General features: G+C 40.1%; 1 protein-coding gene across 21 annotated transcripts in view; it reads left to right on the top strand.

Annotated features, from left to right (window-relative positions):
- Positions 1 to 17,434, top strand: part of NKX2-3 (NK2 homeobox 3) — an 81,577-nt gene that overhangs the window by 3,769 nt on the left and 60,374 nt on the right. For 7 of the 21 annotated variants that reach the window (XR_010935810.1, XR_010935804.1, XR_010935807.1 and 4 more), the window contains exons 2-3: positions 5,991 to 6,064; positions 10,629 to 12,665. The gene's annotated coding sequence lies outside the window, so the exon portion shown is untranslated. The remainder of the gene's footprint in view (positions 1 to 5,990; positions 6,065 to 10,628; positions 12,666 to 17,434) is intronic. The other 14 variants (XR_010935821.1, XR_010935819.1, XR_010935823.1 and 11 more) reach the window with 7 other exon arrangements.

The following is a 17,434-nucleotide window of genomic DNA, read 5'->3' as shown; positions in this document are numbered from 1 at the left end:
ATAAGGTAATGGTTAGACTGTCTTTAAAGTCTGTCTGCCGTGGCCTCTTGAGGGCATGTACTCTGAAATTTTTTTTAATGGAAAAGAAAACAGAACATAATTCTTAATATCTTCAACCCTTCAAGAAATCTTTGTAGAGATCTGTAAAATCTCAAAGCAATTTAAAGGTAACAAGACATTTAATAATTAATTAAAATGTAGCTATATTAATAATAGCCCTTAGTATTTCTATATTATCTTTTTCTGAAGAGTAGAGAGTGTTTTAGACACCCTATTCCACTACTCTCTTAACATACCCAGGTGACTGTCATCTCCAGTCAGAGAAATACAGAGAAGGAAATAGATCACCCTAGCTAAAAGCTGATGAGAACGCACCAAATGACAGAAGACCAGAAGGCTACAGACCTTAAAGTCAGAAGAAAGTTTCCTCCCCTTGCCCCGTTTCTCCCTAAATGCATCAAAACACAACCTCTTACCTCTAGAGCAATGTCTTAAGCTTTTTTCCCCCCAAGTTGTAATATCCTTTTTTTTGTTATTAGGTCATGTCCTAAAAGTCCTATGCTTTGATACAAGAGGAAGGTAGATGAAGAGATAATGAAGGAAACAAATTCAATGTATTTTCCAAGAACACATTTCTTTTAAACAGCTCCTAAAGGGGTAGTGTAAAACCTTGTAATAGATTGTCTTCTTCTACCCGACATGTCTGGGGTGGAGTGTGGGGTGATGCATGGATGTAGAAGTGTACTGTGAACATTGCAACATCCTGCAGTAGAGGGCAGCACTGCCCTTCTTTTGCAAAATGTTGAGCACTCAACGAGAAGGAAAATGAAAAGCAAAGCTCTTGACCACTGTGTCTGTGCGTTTACTTTTACCTAATATTTAAAAAACAAAAAATTAGAGTATTTTTCTTGTTTAGGTGATTATGTAGAAATAACGTCAGATCCTGTATTGCCCTGAAGTAATTGGTGAAAACGCAGGTTTTAGGATATGGGCTCTGTTCAGGATATGGGTTGTGTCTCACAGAGATAAACAGTAGCTTGACCCTAGGCAATCAGATAGGGTTATTGTATGAACAGACCTAATGCTCCTCTGCACTTTCTGGGGAGAAGTCAGTCCACTGAACTAGCAGGATGTGGTTTTAAAAATGTGTGTAAGTCATATGGTCTTAGCCCTGATAACTGCTTTTAAATTTGAATTCACTGACTTTATTCTGCTGTCTGTGTTAGTTTTCCTTTCTGTCACACCTGGGTCAGATCAGACCTGTACCATATGTATTATGACTTTAAAGAATGATGTCAGACATGATGAGTAAGGAATGTCTGTCATGGGACTGCAGCTGGCTAAATGGCTGTGTGTATACAGTGGTGAACTTAAAGTCTTGCATGTTAGTCCTCATTCAATTGCAGTTTGACTTGAGTTTCTCTATGCAGTAACTAGCAAGAAAAAAATAATCCCTTATTTTGTATTAAAAGTTACTTGATGCTCTTTGGCAGGATGACAGCGAGGAGAGAATAATCATAATTCTAGCTAATACATAACCATAGTGTCCCTGGCACATTTGGATTCTGCTGTAACCCTCAAAACTTTCTGGCAGCAAAACTTCAGTGCCAACTTAAATAAATCCCACTAGAAGTAAGAACTGGAAGACATGAATCTAGTTCCCAGTTCTGCCGTGTGAACTTGGAAAAATTACGACCTCTGAGCCTTTGTTTCCTCATCTGTTAAACGGAGATAATGTCTCCTAGATCTGGTAAAAGGGTCAATTTGGAAAATATATGTCAAAGTGCTTTGAAAGCCCTTTAAGTACCTAACAAATATTTCTATCACTATAGTCAGATTCCTGCTTTTTCTAAACTCCTATAAGAATTTGTGTCTCTTCTCCTCATTTGGTATCATTACATTGCCTGAGATTGTACATTTTCATGCATACTTAACTTTTTTCTCCAACTTGATAGCTTTGTAGTTCCTTGAGAACTGAAACCACCAATTGTATTTCCTGGTATCCTGCACCGCAACAAGATATTTGGTACATAATAGACACTCAAATATTTGTTGATTGATTAAAAAATACACTCTAATGCAGAATTAACTCTTTATTTAATTATGGTAAAAAACATATAAAATTTACCATCTTAACCATTTTAAAGTGTATAGTACAGTAGATTTAGCTACATGCACATTGTATACAACAGATCTCTGTAACTTTTTCATCCAGAATTAATTCTTAATAACTATCTTCCAAATCACCTGCTTTCCAAAGCACATCTTTGTTGATTGGGCAAAAACAGGAAAAAAATACAGGACTTTCACTCTGCGGATAGGGATGTGTAGAACAAGGTAATCGAAAGTCTTCTACTTTGTTTTAAATTCTCACTCCCCTCAGAGAGGTTCTGTCCTGGTCTCTCTCTAACCATTTTCTCAGCCATTTTCTATAAACATGGGAATATATGCCAGAAAAGAGAGGCGCCTCTATAAAATGCTTTCACAGGTCATTTATGTCTAGCATATAATTAAACATTTACATGAAGAAAACTATCACGTTAAAAGAAACTGTTATTACTTGATTTCCAGAATATGTGACTTCTGTTAATTACTGAAAATTAAGCACTATTTTTAATCATTATTGCTATCACTGTAGCAATTTTTTGAAATTTAAATATTTAAACTACAAACAAAATAGGGAAGATAGTGGAGATTTTTGAAACAGTACTGGGGTGGAATAGACTTTCCCAATCACGACACAATCTCAGAAGCCGTAAAGAAAAACATTGACGATAGACACCATAAATTAAAATATGATGACTTGGAAAAAATATTTGCAGCCTGCTTATCAGTCACATCTAGTAGATACTCAGCGCTTCATTGTATTGATATAAAAATGAATTAAGGATATAGAGAAATCAATCAGGAAAGAATAAATACAAATGGCCAATAAATGGACCAAAAATCATACTCATTATAAAATTGAAACCGCACCAATTAATCCATTTTTGCCCATCAGACTGACAAAAATATTTATAAATATGGATAAAATAGTGTCTTTGAGAGTGCAGGGTAGGGTAGGCACTTTCATGCACTATTGGTGAGAGTGTCACTCGATAAACCCTTTTCTTAGAATGCATTTTGGCAATATCAGTCAAAATGTGTATACCATTTCACCAAGCAATTTCTCCTCTTGGAATCTATCCTAAAGACATTTATACAAGTTTACAAAGAGAGACAGTCATATACAACTATGCATTGCAGCATTGCTTTAATAGAGAAATAAACAATGACATACTTTCCAACAAAGGTGTTATTTTATAACCTAAAAAATCAAGTTTTTATTGAAAAAATAACATTTGAAAGAGACAACAAGAATGCAAAATTAAGATAGTCTCTAATAATGGTAATTAAGTAGAACAGACAGAGGAAAATAGTTCTACAAAGCTCTAGAAATGTAGTAATTTAAAACTTCAGAAGTTATGAGAATATGTTTTAATAAAGATTAATGGGACACACTACCGTTTTGAGCTGATCTGGAAATCGAGGGAGCTCTTGAAAATCACTTGTTAGTAAAATAGTAATTTTTTAAAACATAAATCCCAAGACATGTGTCTCAGGACCAAAAACAGCTCCTGACATCTAGTGAACACTCAGTAAATATTGGCTGAAGGAATGAAGGAGGATGATATCTCCAGCAGAGTTGTCATAAAAATGGATACAAAACTGCCTACAGATTAGTGCTTGATACATAGCAAGTGTTCAGTAGATACTAGCTCACTAATTTCCTGGAAGCCTGTTGGTGCTTAGTACCTGCTTGGCACATTACAGGAGTTTGTTTATTTAAAACCATGTACATAGTGCTCACTATATGGCAGGTACTGTTCTAAGTGCTCAATAAAAACTAACTCAAATTACAATAACAATGGAAGTAGGTTGTCTTATTATTCCATTTAACAGATGAGGCAATTGAGGCAAAAAGCACTGGAACAATTTGCCCAAAATGGCACAACCATAAAATGGTGGGGATATGAATTTAGACAGCCTATCTTCAGGGTCCCTGCTCCGCTGTGCCATATGGCCTCTGGTGTCATAAAAGTTTATTGAGTGAAAGAATGCATGAGATGTTCTGGTTTTAGATATTATATTGTGCTTTTATTCCAAGGACTTCAGAATATTTTATATTAATGCATACCAAAATTTAATCCCACAACTTCTCCTTAAGGTAGAGCATATTTTAAAAAACATTTAAAATGTATTACTGGTTCATTACTTGAGTTTAAAAAGACCACAGGAGGTCCTTGTTCTGTGGTGAAGTCACTGTATTTGCTTTCTGGCATCATATTAATTTCCATACAAGAGTTCCAAGTTCGGAACAGAGAAACATCCTGCTCTAGAAATGGAAGAGGCATAGGGCTTACAAAGAAAAATGACCTAACAATGTCAAAATTATTTAAAGGGATAAGGTGTAAGTTTTAATCTTCCACATGACTAAAGCAATGGGTCTCCAACTTTTCCAATCAGGAATCCTTCTTCCGTAGCTAAGCTTTGTCGACTGAGAAAATATTCACAACCTAAAAGTTGAGAGTAATGTTTTATTTGGTGGGAATTTTTAGGGCTTCAAGCCCAGGAGGCAGCATCTCAAATAACCCTGAGAGAACTGCTCTGAGGAGGTGAGGGGGGAGCTAGGATATATAGGAGTTTTGCGACAAAGGGCAGGTAGTAGGAACAAATGATTACTGTTAATTAAAGAAAACTAGAAATCTCAAGTTAAGGAATTTATTGCTTTTCTATGTATGGGAAGATGCAAGAGTCTGGGCTCATTGAAATCATTCCTTTGATATGTACTTCAGCTAACTGGGGCCAGTATCCTGTGTTTTCTCATCCTGAGTTTCCTCAGGGCTCACCCTAGGGAGTAGCTGCAGCCTGATGGCTGCTAGATGGCAGGTACACTTTCCCTTCCTGAGTTTCCTCAGGGCTCACCAGCTCACCACTGGCTGTGGCTGCAATTGCTGATGACTGTGACATCTTTTGTTTACTGATATGGCAGGCAATATTCCATTTATCAGCTTTGTAGTCTTGAGAGCCTTTTATTTTTTACTTTTAATTGTAGTTTTAACCTTAGTTACATTAAAACTCCATCTCATAGTACCACTGTTTCTTTTTCTTCATAATTTTCTTCATGATTTTTTCCATTCACTTCATTCATTTTATCAATATTTATTGACCATCTACTATGTGTCAGGCATTGCACTGGGTGCTAAAGATAACATGGTGAGGGACTTCCCTGGTGGTCCAGTGGTTAGGACTCGGAACTTTCACTGACATGGCCTGGGTTCAATCCCTGGTCAGGGAACTAAGAACCACAGCCGCACGGTGCGGCCAAAATAGAAAAAGATAACATGGTGAACAAAAAGACAAAGTCCCTGTCCTCACGAATTCTCTAATCTAATGGGGGAGACAGACAATAAAAGCAGTGCACAAATAAAATTACTAAAATTACAGCCATGGTAAGTGCTGTTTGTCCTTTCATGGAAAAGGAACGTGAAAGCATATTAATAAGGGGAATTCATCTAGTTGAGGCCAGTTCTTTCCCCTCAGAATATTCCCTCCAGCGTGGATAGCATTCCCCTTCTAATTCCCACCCCAGCAGCACCTCTTAGACCCTACAGCTTGCACATACTAATCTTAAATTTCTGGAATATGTTTTGGAAGCCAATGTTTTCAAGAGAAAATGGCCCATTAAAATAATACCTTTGTTATCTTATTAGTGCTTCTAGCTCTTTTGTTCCAAATGATAAAAGCGCAAAAACAGCATTTAAAAAAACCTAGTTTCTATTAGTAAGATACAAGTATCTTTATCTTTATGACTCAGTTGAGAAATGTAAAACTAGTAAAAAATTTATTCTGAATCACATAGATCTTTATTAATTAAATAAAAACAGATATCAAGAGAAGGGAGAATCAGAAACGTGTACTTACATGTTTATTATTCTTATCCTACACAGGACAGGAATCTCTAAAGAGTGAGAGGAAAACTGATGACAGGCACTGCCCAAAGAAGATGGAACTGTCATAGTTGGTGAGTGGATATCACCAAGAGACTTATGGTGTCTCCTCCATCTCTGACGGAGATAACAGCCAGCGCTGGGCTGCAAAGTCTCCTCTGGAAGACCACTGAACCAAGAGAGTAAATGGTCTGCAGAGACATGTCAAGTTCAGAATTGGAGCCTCTGGTTCCCCCAGGAAGGAATGGGTTGTAAACAAGGTGAAAGGCAGTGGGATGAGCACTACAGGACCCATGGGCTACCATCAGGATCCCCCAGAAGGGAAAGTTACAGAGACAAGAAATAGTATTGGGCAAGCTCCAGGATTACAGATGGTATGACAGCCAATAGGCTTGGAATGCTTTTAGTGCCATATTCAGGATGTGCCCCTGTTTAGGGCATGGGATTCCAAGATGAAAGGCATCCTTGTTTAGCTGATGTAGAGGAAGAGCTTCTTTGCCGTCCATCCTTCTCCACCCTGTATTCCCTTCTCCTTTAACTCCTTTCTTCGTCATGCTAAGTGTCCATCATTTCAATGACACCCAGTTTCTTCTATTGAATTGAGTTCTCCATTGTATTTAGCTCACTACCTTTAATCCAGGTGCTTACTAATGAATGTGGTCCTCAGATCAACAGCATCAGAGTCACCTTCATGCTTGTTAGAAATACAAAATCTCAGGCCCACCCCTGACCTACTAAGTTGGAATCTGCATTTTAAGAAGATTCCCAGATTTTTCCTAAGCATATTAAAATTGAGAAGCATCATTTTACCCCCATCAGCTTCCAGGACTGTAAAATAGACAAGATCATTCCTGGCCCACCTTGCTCACAGCTTTTAATTGAAGATGCTGAGATTAAAAAAGGAAAGCATTCCCAAAGATAAAAATGCCATGCAGCTATTAAATATCATATTTATTTTCACTTGGATAACTTGATTTACTCAAGGTGTTTTCAGAGTAAATGAAAAATTAATCAGTGACTATTTGACTGTCTCTGATTGCTTCCATAATAATTGATTGTACTATCTTAAAATGCTCTAGAGTTCGTTTTATTTTGTTTAATGTGTAGATCATGATTCTCAATCCTTGCCTCACGTTAGAATTTTCCAGTTTTTTTCTGAAAAAATCCAAAGCCTAAGTCCTACTCGCAAAGATTCTGAATCAGTGGGTCTGCAGTGCAGCATGGGTATACATCATTTTTAAAAGTTAGTAATAGCAAACATATTGGAAACAATTTTAATGTCTACCAGTTAGTGAGTGATTCCCTAAGTAGGGCACATCCCGATAATGCAGTACTGTGCTAATGTGGAAATGAATGAGGAAGACTCATATGTACTGCTATGAAAATATCTCCAAGATATATGTACTATTCAGGTTTTTTTTAAGTTACATAGCAATATATATGATCTCATGGGAAAAGATGAGTGTGCATATATACATACATGTGTATGTAAATGTTCAGAAAGATGACTGAAATATACTTACTGAACTGTTGACAGTGGTTACCTCTGGGAAGAGGAATGGGAGGGAAAGGGACTTTTTGCTGTGTAAACTTCTAAATATTTTACAAGAATGTATCCATGCACTACTTGTGTAACTATTCCAAGTGCATTCCAGGGCTATTGGTTGTCATACCATCTGTAATCCTGGATTACAGACTATTTAAGCTAATTATTATTTTAATATTATAATCCTAAATGCATAATTTTATAATAAATAGCAGAGTGGCTGACAAAAAATAAATCTATAATTCCTGCACCAAACAAAAACTGCTAGGGCACCAAGGTTTTTGTTATTAAACCTGTAGCTTTTCGATTCTGGGATTACTGGAATTGTGTTAGTCTGACTTTTCCAGATACATTCCCCCCACACCCCCGATGTTACACTTGGCATTGTCGCTAATAACCTCTCTGGTTCCTTGGATATCTCATCCGTGCGAGCAGATCCCACTTCTGGAAAGATCTCTACATTAGCACTTCGTAAATTCTCCCTTGTCCCAGGCCTAAAAATCACTAGGGACAAAAGGTCTCCTACAGCTCAGCCATGCTGAGAGCCAGGTCTCCCCCATTTTAAGCAGCTGAGAAAAGCACACTGATTAAGCTACAGTATGAGGGCTGTGCATCTTGTCTAGGGCAAAATTCTCAAAGTCTGCTCTGATAGCTCATCCTCTTTGAACTGGTGATTAAGAACTGGAAGTGTATAATGAGGGAAATTGCTTATGAATCTGTGCCTCTCAGCCCCAGGCCACTTCTCTTTGTCTGAGAGAAACTCAAGGATTTTTACCCTAATAGCATTGGAACAAAGTCTGGGCTAAGGCAGGCTGGTGGGACCCTGCTGACAGCTCGTTAGAAACTGTCCCTCTCCCACTCCCTCTTTCATTCCTTCAAGTTACAAAGCCTGACAGAGTTTGATGGGAAAACCAAGGCGGTAACATCCCCCGCGGCAACCAAGTCCCTGCTCATCTATCTTTGACAGATAAGGAGAATAGATGTCACCTTCAAAACACCTCACTCACTGGAGCCAAGTGTACCAGGACAGCCCTGTCTCCCTCGCAGGACCCTACAGGAGGAATCCAGACAAGGCCCACCTACCACAATGGAGATTTCTCTCTAAAGAAAATCATTAACCAGACAGTTCCTGAAAACTAAATGCCCACTCTAGTTGTCCTCAGAAAAGGGCATAACATCTAATAACTCAAAGAAAGTTATGCTTTGATTTACAAAAGTCTTTTCCGGGTTACACCCTCCCTGGTCTTTGAGGGCTGGTGACCATCTAAGATCTGAGAAGTCAGTCTAGGTTCCATGCAGACTGCTGGGAAGGGGAGTATGACAAAACAAAACAAAAACATCTCTCCACACCAGCTGGCAGAGGCTGTGACGCACTGGGATCAGCCCAAGCTTCTGTCAATGGTTCTCTGACTTTAACATGCCTGAGACAAATCTGTGAAGCTTGTTTAAAATGCATATCCCAATTCAGTAGGTCTGGAGTAGGACCAAGGAATCTGCATTTTAACAAACTATCTAGATGATTCTCACTGCTGCTACAGGGTAGCGCCTCCAGCAAGGGCTTCTAATGGTGCTTCCAGCACACCTCTTGGCGGAGCTCCTCTTCGCCTCCCCCAGCAAGCCCAGAGTGGGTCCTCAGCAGCTGTTCCTGTTGGAGGTGAAGCCTTTTGTCTTTAGGATTCTCCTGGCCATCACAATAGTCCCTCACAACAGAGGCATCTCCCAGACACCAATCTCTCAGAGCCCTTTCCAGAAGGCAACTCCAACAAAGTCCTGCTGAGCCCGATGCTGCCACCTGGACACAGTGGTTGTTGGTTTTAACCAATTGCTTTTTATTGGCTCACAGGCTCTTAAACCTTATTTTGCATCAGAATCACCAGGGGATCTTGGTAAAAGTCCACGGACCCAGGCCCCGTCCCAGAACCACCTAGAAATAGAGGCAGTTGACCAGTAGTTTCACAAGCTATCAGATGATGCTGATGCACACCCAAGTTTGAGAACTGCCATTGGAAGAAAAGCAACAATCATAGAAACATTAAAGTCCAACCACTGTTTTGCAACAACTGAAATCTAAAACACTATTAGCACTAAACACAGTTGGTTCTCCTTCCTTGCTCTCTTACTGTCCCTAATAACTTTTCCAATCAAGTATTTAAATACTTTCCTAGAGGGGAAAAGCTACTAGACTACCTGACTTACTAAGCACAAATATGCTGTGGTTTAAGAAAATCTATACACAGAAATCTAAACTTTTAAAACTAATTAGAGATTATTTTTATCATTACAAAAAATTATAGTGATACTAATAACTAATATTTATTATGTTCTTACTATGTGCCAGGTACTGTTCTAAGCACTTTCTAAGCGTTAAACTATCTGATATTTATTAAGCACTTGCTTTGTAATGAAAACAGTTACATCATTTAGTGCTTCATTTCCTCGAAGCATTCTAATAGATGGGGTAACAGATGAGGAAACTGAGGAACAGATAAGTTAATTACTTGCCAAAAGTTGCACAGCTGTTAAGCAGTAGACCTAAAGTTTGAACCCAGAGCCCAGTTCTTAAAGATTATATCACCTCGCTCATGTTATAATGATAGGGCTTTATTTAACAAATGTCTGTAATTAGATTGTCAAGTGCCAGTAATGGGGGTTATGTTCTAAGTATACAGTGACAAACAAGACAAATACCCTGGCTTTCTGGGGCTTATGATCTGGTGGATGATCCAAATGTGTAAACAAGTCATTCAATGCAGTGTGAGGAGTGCAATACTGGGAAACTGCCGGGGTGGGTGCTAGACACGTAGGCTAGAGCAAGAGGACCAAAGAGTTGTAAAAGCCCAGAGTTTAAGGACCACAGGACACGGTTAGTGGAAGAAATGAAAAATGGCTTGGTCTGATTGGAGCAGAGAGGGAAGAGAGAATGTGTGAGCAATGAGATTAGAAAGGTAACCTAGCCCCAGATTTTGAAGGACCATGTAAAGCATGTTAAAGGGTTTTAGCATGCAGGAAATGGGGTTCCGTTAGAAGGTATCAGGCAGAGCATGGAGCTAAGGAGAGAGATTTGGCCTGATCCGTTGACTTGTATGTCACAGGCACGCAGTGGCCACTAAAGCCACAGGAAGATAATATCACCCAAGGAAAGGAGAAGAGGGCCTCGGACAGCAGCTTTAGGAACACCAGCATTTCAGGGCTGGAAAGAGAACGAGAAGACTCCCCCAAAAAAGATTCACAGGAAGGAGGAGGAAACAATGAGAGGTGATGTAATTTGCCCATGTTCACAAAGCTAGTAAGTGGCAAACTTAGAATTCAAAATGTCTCTATCATCCCAAAGCCACATTCTTGACCTCAACATGTCTTAAATATTGTTTTCCCTTACTGCCTGGTGACGTAAAAGTTTTATTTATACGTTTTTCCAGGGGTTCATTTATATAACAGCAACAACAAATTTGTCATGGAATTTGTTCAGTGCATCCTTGAGTTGCATTAAGGAAGCAAACTCATGAAACATGCTTGTAGCGGCCTCCTCATGGCTCTCCTTGTGTGCCCTGGCAAATCTTTGGCTGGGACATGCTCTCCTTCTACCCAAGAATGCCCCCTAGGCCATAGCCATGCACAGTTCATTGGCAGATGCTTAGGATTTCTCTTCAGAAGTCCTTCCACGTGGCACAAGGGGCACGTACAAATCCAGGAACCACTCTGGGTATCCATAAATAAGTGCAGGATATACAACAGTTCAGAAGTTATAAAGTAAAAATAAATTATTAAATCCCCCTGTCTCCCCAACCTCATTGCCTATAACCCATTCCCAGAAATACCATCGTTAACAATTTAGTATATATCCTTAAATGCATTTTCTACACATATATAAATAAGTTTTTTAATGAAAGGGGTCATATTATCTGTATTGTTCTGAGACTTGCTGTTTAAACTACAAAGTGGCCATCTCTTCACATCAGTGTATGTAGATTTACTACTTCATTCTTACCGCATACCAGTCCACATTATGAAGGTGCCATTATTGCTTTAATCAAATCCTCTATTGATGGCCATTTGTGTTGTTTCTAGGTTTGTTTTGTTTTGTTTTCAGGACGCTTTGCTTCTGCAGAGTGTGAGGGGCCCAAAAAAATGTTGTTTGGGCTCAATTTTGGACCAAACATTTTTCTGAATTTGCCATTGTTTGTCCTTAACTTTCTTCCCTTTTTGAGCTTGTTGGCTGTTTCCCTCCTGCTGTTCCCTCTAATCTCACTAATACTCAGTTCAAGGTATGTTTGTTGCTTTAAAGATCTCCTTACAAAATCTAGGACTCTTTGGAGGAGGTGTGTTCAGCAAATAAACAAACTACTATCCTGACTTTACATTCTTATTCTAGAGGATTTCGGAGACGCTGGAAGAAGTTCTCCTGTTATCTGGGAATCAGCTTAAAAGCCTCAAGTTATGTTTAAACTGTGCTTCTCATTTCCTTTTTAACAGTATCATAGATAAAGATTGACTGAATATGTTTAAACTGAAGGCATAGCCTATAACTTCAAAGAGTTTACTGGCTCCTACAGTCTACTGGGAGGCAAAATTAGTGTAAGGGAAACAATTGGAGAGCAGTTGAGTATTAATTATGTGTTACAAGCCCTTGGGCACCAAAAGTTCAGGGAGGAGAAAGCTGGAGGAGTTCTCTGCCCCTCCAAGGGGAAGGTGGAACTTGAGCTGAGTTAGAAAGCAGGAGGTAACTTTCGGAGAATTTTAGGCAGAAGTTGGAAGGCGTTTCAAGTACAGGGTAAATTTTCATACCTTTTTATTATCTGAAATTTTCTTAGTTTTTGTTTAGGATCTGCTTACCCCCCTGAGAACATAAGCTTGATGAAAGCAAGGACCGTTTCTTATCACTCTTGAATCCCAGTTCCTGGTACAGTGCCTGGCACATAGTGGATGGTCAATGGATTTATGAATGAATGAACAAATTAACAAACGACCATGGGGTGTGTGAAGAGCAGCGAGAAGACTGGACTATTTGGAAAGAAGTGTCTTTCCTTGAGGAGTAGAGGAATCTCCGATTCTCCAACAGACTGGCAGAGGAACAAGTAAATGGGCCTGCATGGGATTCAAAACACAGGGGCAAGTGGAACCAGCTGAACAAGGTATGATGATTGCCAAGGTGGACCCTGTGTAGATTGCAATAGGGCACTTGAATCTGAAATTAAATTAAAGCACAAACAAAGGAAAATTGATCTGCATAGCCTCCTGGACTCTGCTTGGTCAGCCGACAGTTAGACTTAAAAAAAAAAAAAAGATTTGTTCAGTTCTACCCTTCCCTTGCTAAGAATACAGTAAAATGTTAATGTGATCACAATACTTTTATTAACACCTACCATGATTGTATTCACTCTTTAAGCAGATAGGTTCATTTTTATCTCATATTGAACCAGTTGTTGTCCAAAATAATGGTTTTTTTATTTTGTTTTTACGTAAACTTGTTTTGTAGGTCTTTCCGTCCTATGCTCGTAAATTGATTATTGGACCTAAATGAAGTGCTTCACATTCCTGGCACATCCTCTCTTATTGATTTTAGACCATCTTTCACCTTATGGAATTCATTTTAAACCTTGATCCTATCATCAATCATAGTAGTTGCTCCTCTTAGCTTGGGGTAATCCATATATATGGTCTGCAAATCCCCAAGGATTTGGATGCCTAGAGATCCTGTGGACAGTTTTAAGGGGCAAGGAGTGTTTACCAGCTGATATACCACCAGCCATGTGCAAAAAAGAAATGACATTTGGCTCTAGGATGACATTAGGCTCATGGCTACGTGGGGCAAAACTTGAAGGTAGTTGGAAAGGAGAAACTGTTGGAATTCCAAGTTAAAGCAAGCCAAGGTCAGAATCTCCAGTTTAAGCAACCCAGAAAGTTTTCTTCTAGGAAGCAGCATTTTAGATGCAGAAAGGGGAAAAGTAGCTTGACAAGTTTTGAGGCAGACAGCAAGGGGGAAAGGGCATGTTGCTTAGTTCGTTGATTTATTGATTGATTGACTGATTGATTTTTGGCTGCGTTGGGTCTTCGTTGCTGCATGCGGGCTTTCTCTAGTTGCTGCGAGCGGGGGCTACTCTTTGTTGCGGTGCGCAGGCTTCTCATTGTGGTGGCTTCTCTTGTTGCGGAGCACGGGCTCTAGGCTCATGAGCTTCAGTAGTTGTGGCACGCGGGCTCTAGAGCGCAGGCTCAGTAGTTGTGGTGCACGGGCTTAGTTGCTCAACGGCATGTGGGATCTTCCCTGACCAGGGCTCAAACCCGTGTCCCTTGCATTGGCAGACAGATGCGCCACCACTGCGCCACCAGGGAAGTCCCATGTTGCTCAGTTTAGAAGCAAAACTAGGGGTGAGAGAAGGATGACCAGCCAAGTTAGATTGTGAGCCTCATTGCCTGGCAGGCAGATATTAAAATTCACTTAGAATCGTGGACTACTTGGAATAATCTTCCCTTCCAGCTCTCAGGAATAAGTCCTACTTTGGGGGTTTAAGATGTTTCTCCTCCTCTAGCCACAGTCCAGGTTCTTCACTGGAATTCTGCCTCATTGAGACTCCTCTCACTCTGTCTCTGTTGTAAAATCAATTACAATTGGCTTACATCTCCAGTTCTGGGTACATTTTCCATCTGCTCCGAACATGCACACCCTCCGACTGTACCATTCCCCACTCCTCCCACCTCCCCCACCCCCTTCCTTCTCCCCATTAACTTTATCTTCTTAAGCAGCTCAGGAACACAGATGTTTTCACCCTGTAGCTCCCGCACAAGGGTATTTTCCCAGTGTCTCTCTGTGTGTATGCTCCAGGCACAGTCTCTCTGGGGAGGGAGAGAGTAAATGTTTTCATTCCAAACCCTCAGGGTCAGGTCTTGTTTGTCTAAACTGTGTTTGTTGCCATAATTATCAGATTAGCTGATCTCTGGCAGCAAGTTGGGGGACAGGGGAGGGGGGAGGATTAACCCTTTGTAGGGTGGTTGCTGTGTTTTGCCACGGGAATACTTCTGGGAGGAGCTGTCATTTCTCTTCTAACCTGGAGGATTTGGCTAGAATTCTTTTCACCAACGCTAACAGGCCTCAGTAATAGTTTGCTCTGAGTCAATCCAGCCACCCAATGGGCTCCACTGCTGGGATCCAAAAGGCATTTAGTAGAGATGGAGGTTGAAAGGGCATCTCTCCAGGGATCTGCTGGGGAAAGAAAGAGATGGAGCTTAAAGAGAATCTAGATAAGTAACTCAACAAGGGGTATCAGCGTCTCTCAGGCTGAATAAGGAAACCAGGAGTATGCACTGGACGTCTTCAGCCTGTCCACCCACCCCCTGCCCCTTAGCATAAAGGCTGTGAGACTACCAGGCCCCATTTAGGTTTGTTTAGGGATTTTCTGTTGTTACAAAGAATACCACGATCATTTTCACCACTGCAGTTTTCACAAAACCAATGGTCTCCCTTTGTAAGAATATTCCCAGCTTTTGTCATCAGACTCAAATGGCTGGGCATTTCAAGATTTTCTCGTCTTCCTTTGTCTCCCATAGCACGACTGAAAGATACCATAAATACAGAGGTTGCTTTCTCCTCTCAACTCCAAGAGTAGCAACTCCTTTGCATTTTAATTATCTCTTTTACAAATGAATAAATCTTGTCTCCTCAAAAGTGTCTAGGCTCTGGGCTTCCCTGGTGGCGCAGTGGTTGAGAGTCCGCCTGCCGATGCAGGGGACACAGGTTCGTGCCCCGATCTGGGAAGATCCCACATGCCGCGGAGAGGCTAGGCCCGTGAGCCATGGCTGCTGAGCCTGCGCGTCCGGAAGCCTGTGCTCCGCAACGGGAGAGGCCACAACAGTGAGAGGTCCGCGTACCGCAAAAAAAAAAAAAAGTGTCTAGGCTCTTTGAGGACAAGAATATCCTTGAGTCCCATACATTGGAGGACCTAAACATATAAATAGGAAGTTCTTAGTAAATATTTATTGTTGATAGCGTTTTTCTAAACTTCTTTTTTCCATTTCTCACCTCTGTTCCTTTCTGTTTTGTGTTTGATTTTTTGTGTGTTTGTTTGATTGTATACTGATCCTTTATTTCTGGACCAGTCGTCCAATTCATACTCATCAAATCTTCCTCCTTTTTTCACCAAACAGACACACACACAGAGTGAAGAGTGAGAGAAGGAAACTGGAAGCTAACATTTACTGAGTGTCTATATACCTAACATTATGCAAACTTATTCCATGTGCTTTTCAAATACCTTGTTTGAAACCCACAATGGCTTCTGAGATAAGTGCTATCAGTCACATAGAAGGAAGTGGAGACTCAGAGTTGTCACATACACAAGCTCCCACAATTTTAAGTGGTGGAATGAAGATTGAGCCGCAGATGTCCGTGGCCCTAAAATCCATACAGATCCCATCTTTCTAGTTATGGAAGTGGAGAAAAGTTCAGACAATTAGGGAAAACACACTTTTACCAGAACCCTGACTAAAAATCAACCAGTCTCTCTTTGGTATTTTTTCCCCAACGAATATAACTATAATAAAATCTGTATTAAAAATAAAAGAAGCTCAAACCCAATACACAAATTCTGAACAATATTTTATACAATAAAGTAGTTTTGGAATTGCCTTAGCTTTAGTTATAACTGAATTAGAATCATCTGTTCATGTCCATTCTGTTTATAAAGCTGTCATTGCTTGAAAGCAAATATGATTTTAAAATATTCTATGCAACCCAGACACTGATGCACCCAACATTGAAAAAAGTGGCTGCTGACGTAGAATATTCCCGTGTTCTGAGAGGACAAAAGTCTTCCTCTCTACTGATATTGCCAGACCTGGTTGCAAATGTAGATAGGGTTCTTGGAAAGAAATGTACACAACCAGATTTGGGCAGGAGTTTTCAGTTCTGTCCCAAGAGCAGAATTCAGGTGAACGTCCATGGAAGCAAACAGCCAGGGATCCAGCTCCCTTCTCTGCTGCCAGAGAGGTGCTCTGTTCAACATGCAGCCAGCTAAGATGCCACACATCTCCATGTTCTACCCAGGATTCTTCTCTCCTGACACCTGCTCACCCTTCACCATAAGCCACATAGGAGAAAGATCCTACAGATCTTGAATAGGTCAACTGAACTGTGTTTGTCAGTTGTTCTGATGGGAGAGTTAATGGCAGACAGGTTGAAATGATTTTGTTCCTGATGCAGAAATCTCACTGACGTGGAAAGAAATTCACTTGGCTATATTAGAAAAGTTTTTAAAAACACTGGGAAATGGAAGGAGAGATGATACAAGTGCCTTAAAGTAAATTCAAAGAAGGACTTACTTTAAAAGACCACAAGGTAGGAAAGGTGATTTTGGCACCTTGCGGCAGAGTATTAGCCATATGTAGAACAAAACAAGGCAGATTCTTATGAAAGAGAGTCTCAGGTTCCTACAATACCTTCTTGATCCTGGCTATGAACAGTGAGCTTGTTGTTATTAAGATGCTTGAGATCCCACTCTACCACTAATAGCTGTGTGACCTAAGGTAAGGCACACACCCTCTCTGGGACTCGTGGGGAAAGTTGAGGATTGGACTAGATGACATCTAGATTCCTTCTTTTGTGGATATGCCATCAAATTCTGGGCCCCTGTAGGGAAGCAAATAGGAAATGGTGTTTAGAGAAATTACATTTACTCAATTTAATATATGCAAAATGCTAAGAAAATGCCTGGCACCCAGTAATTCTATAGAAGTATTAGCAATTATTATTATACTAGATGATAAGGCTGATGAGGATGGATCCATGCACTACAAACACATTTTTACCTCCACATCTGTAATTCAAATGTCTTGCAAAAACTTTGATAGGAGTGCAATGACCTATGGCTGTTGAAAGTTATGAATAACTATAATTCATGGAAGGAGAATT

Source organism: Pseudorca crassidens, chromosome 16 (assembly GCF_039906515.1).
Source record: "Pseudorca crassidens isolate mPseCra1 chromosome 16, mPseCra1.hap1, whole genome shotgun sequence".
Classification (NCBI taxonomy): domain Eukaryota; kingdom Metazoa; phylum Chordata; class Mammalia; order Artiodactyla; family Delphinidae; genus Pseudorca; species Pseudorca crassidens.
This window is presented reverse-complemented; position numbering and strand designations above follow the sequence as displayed.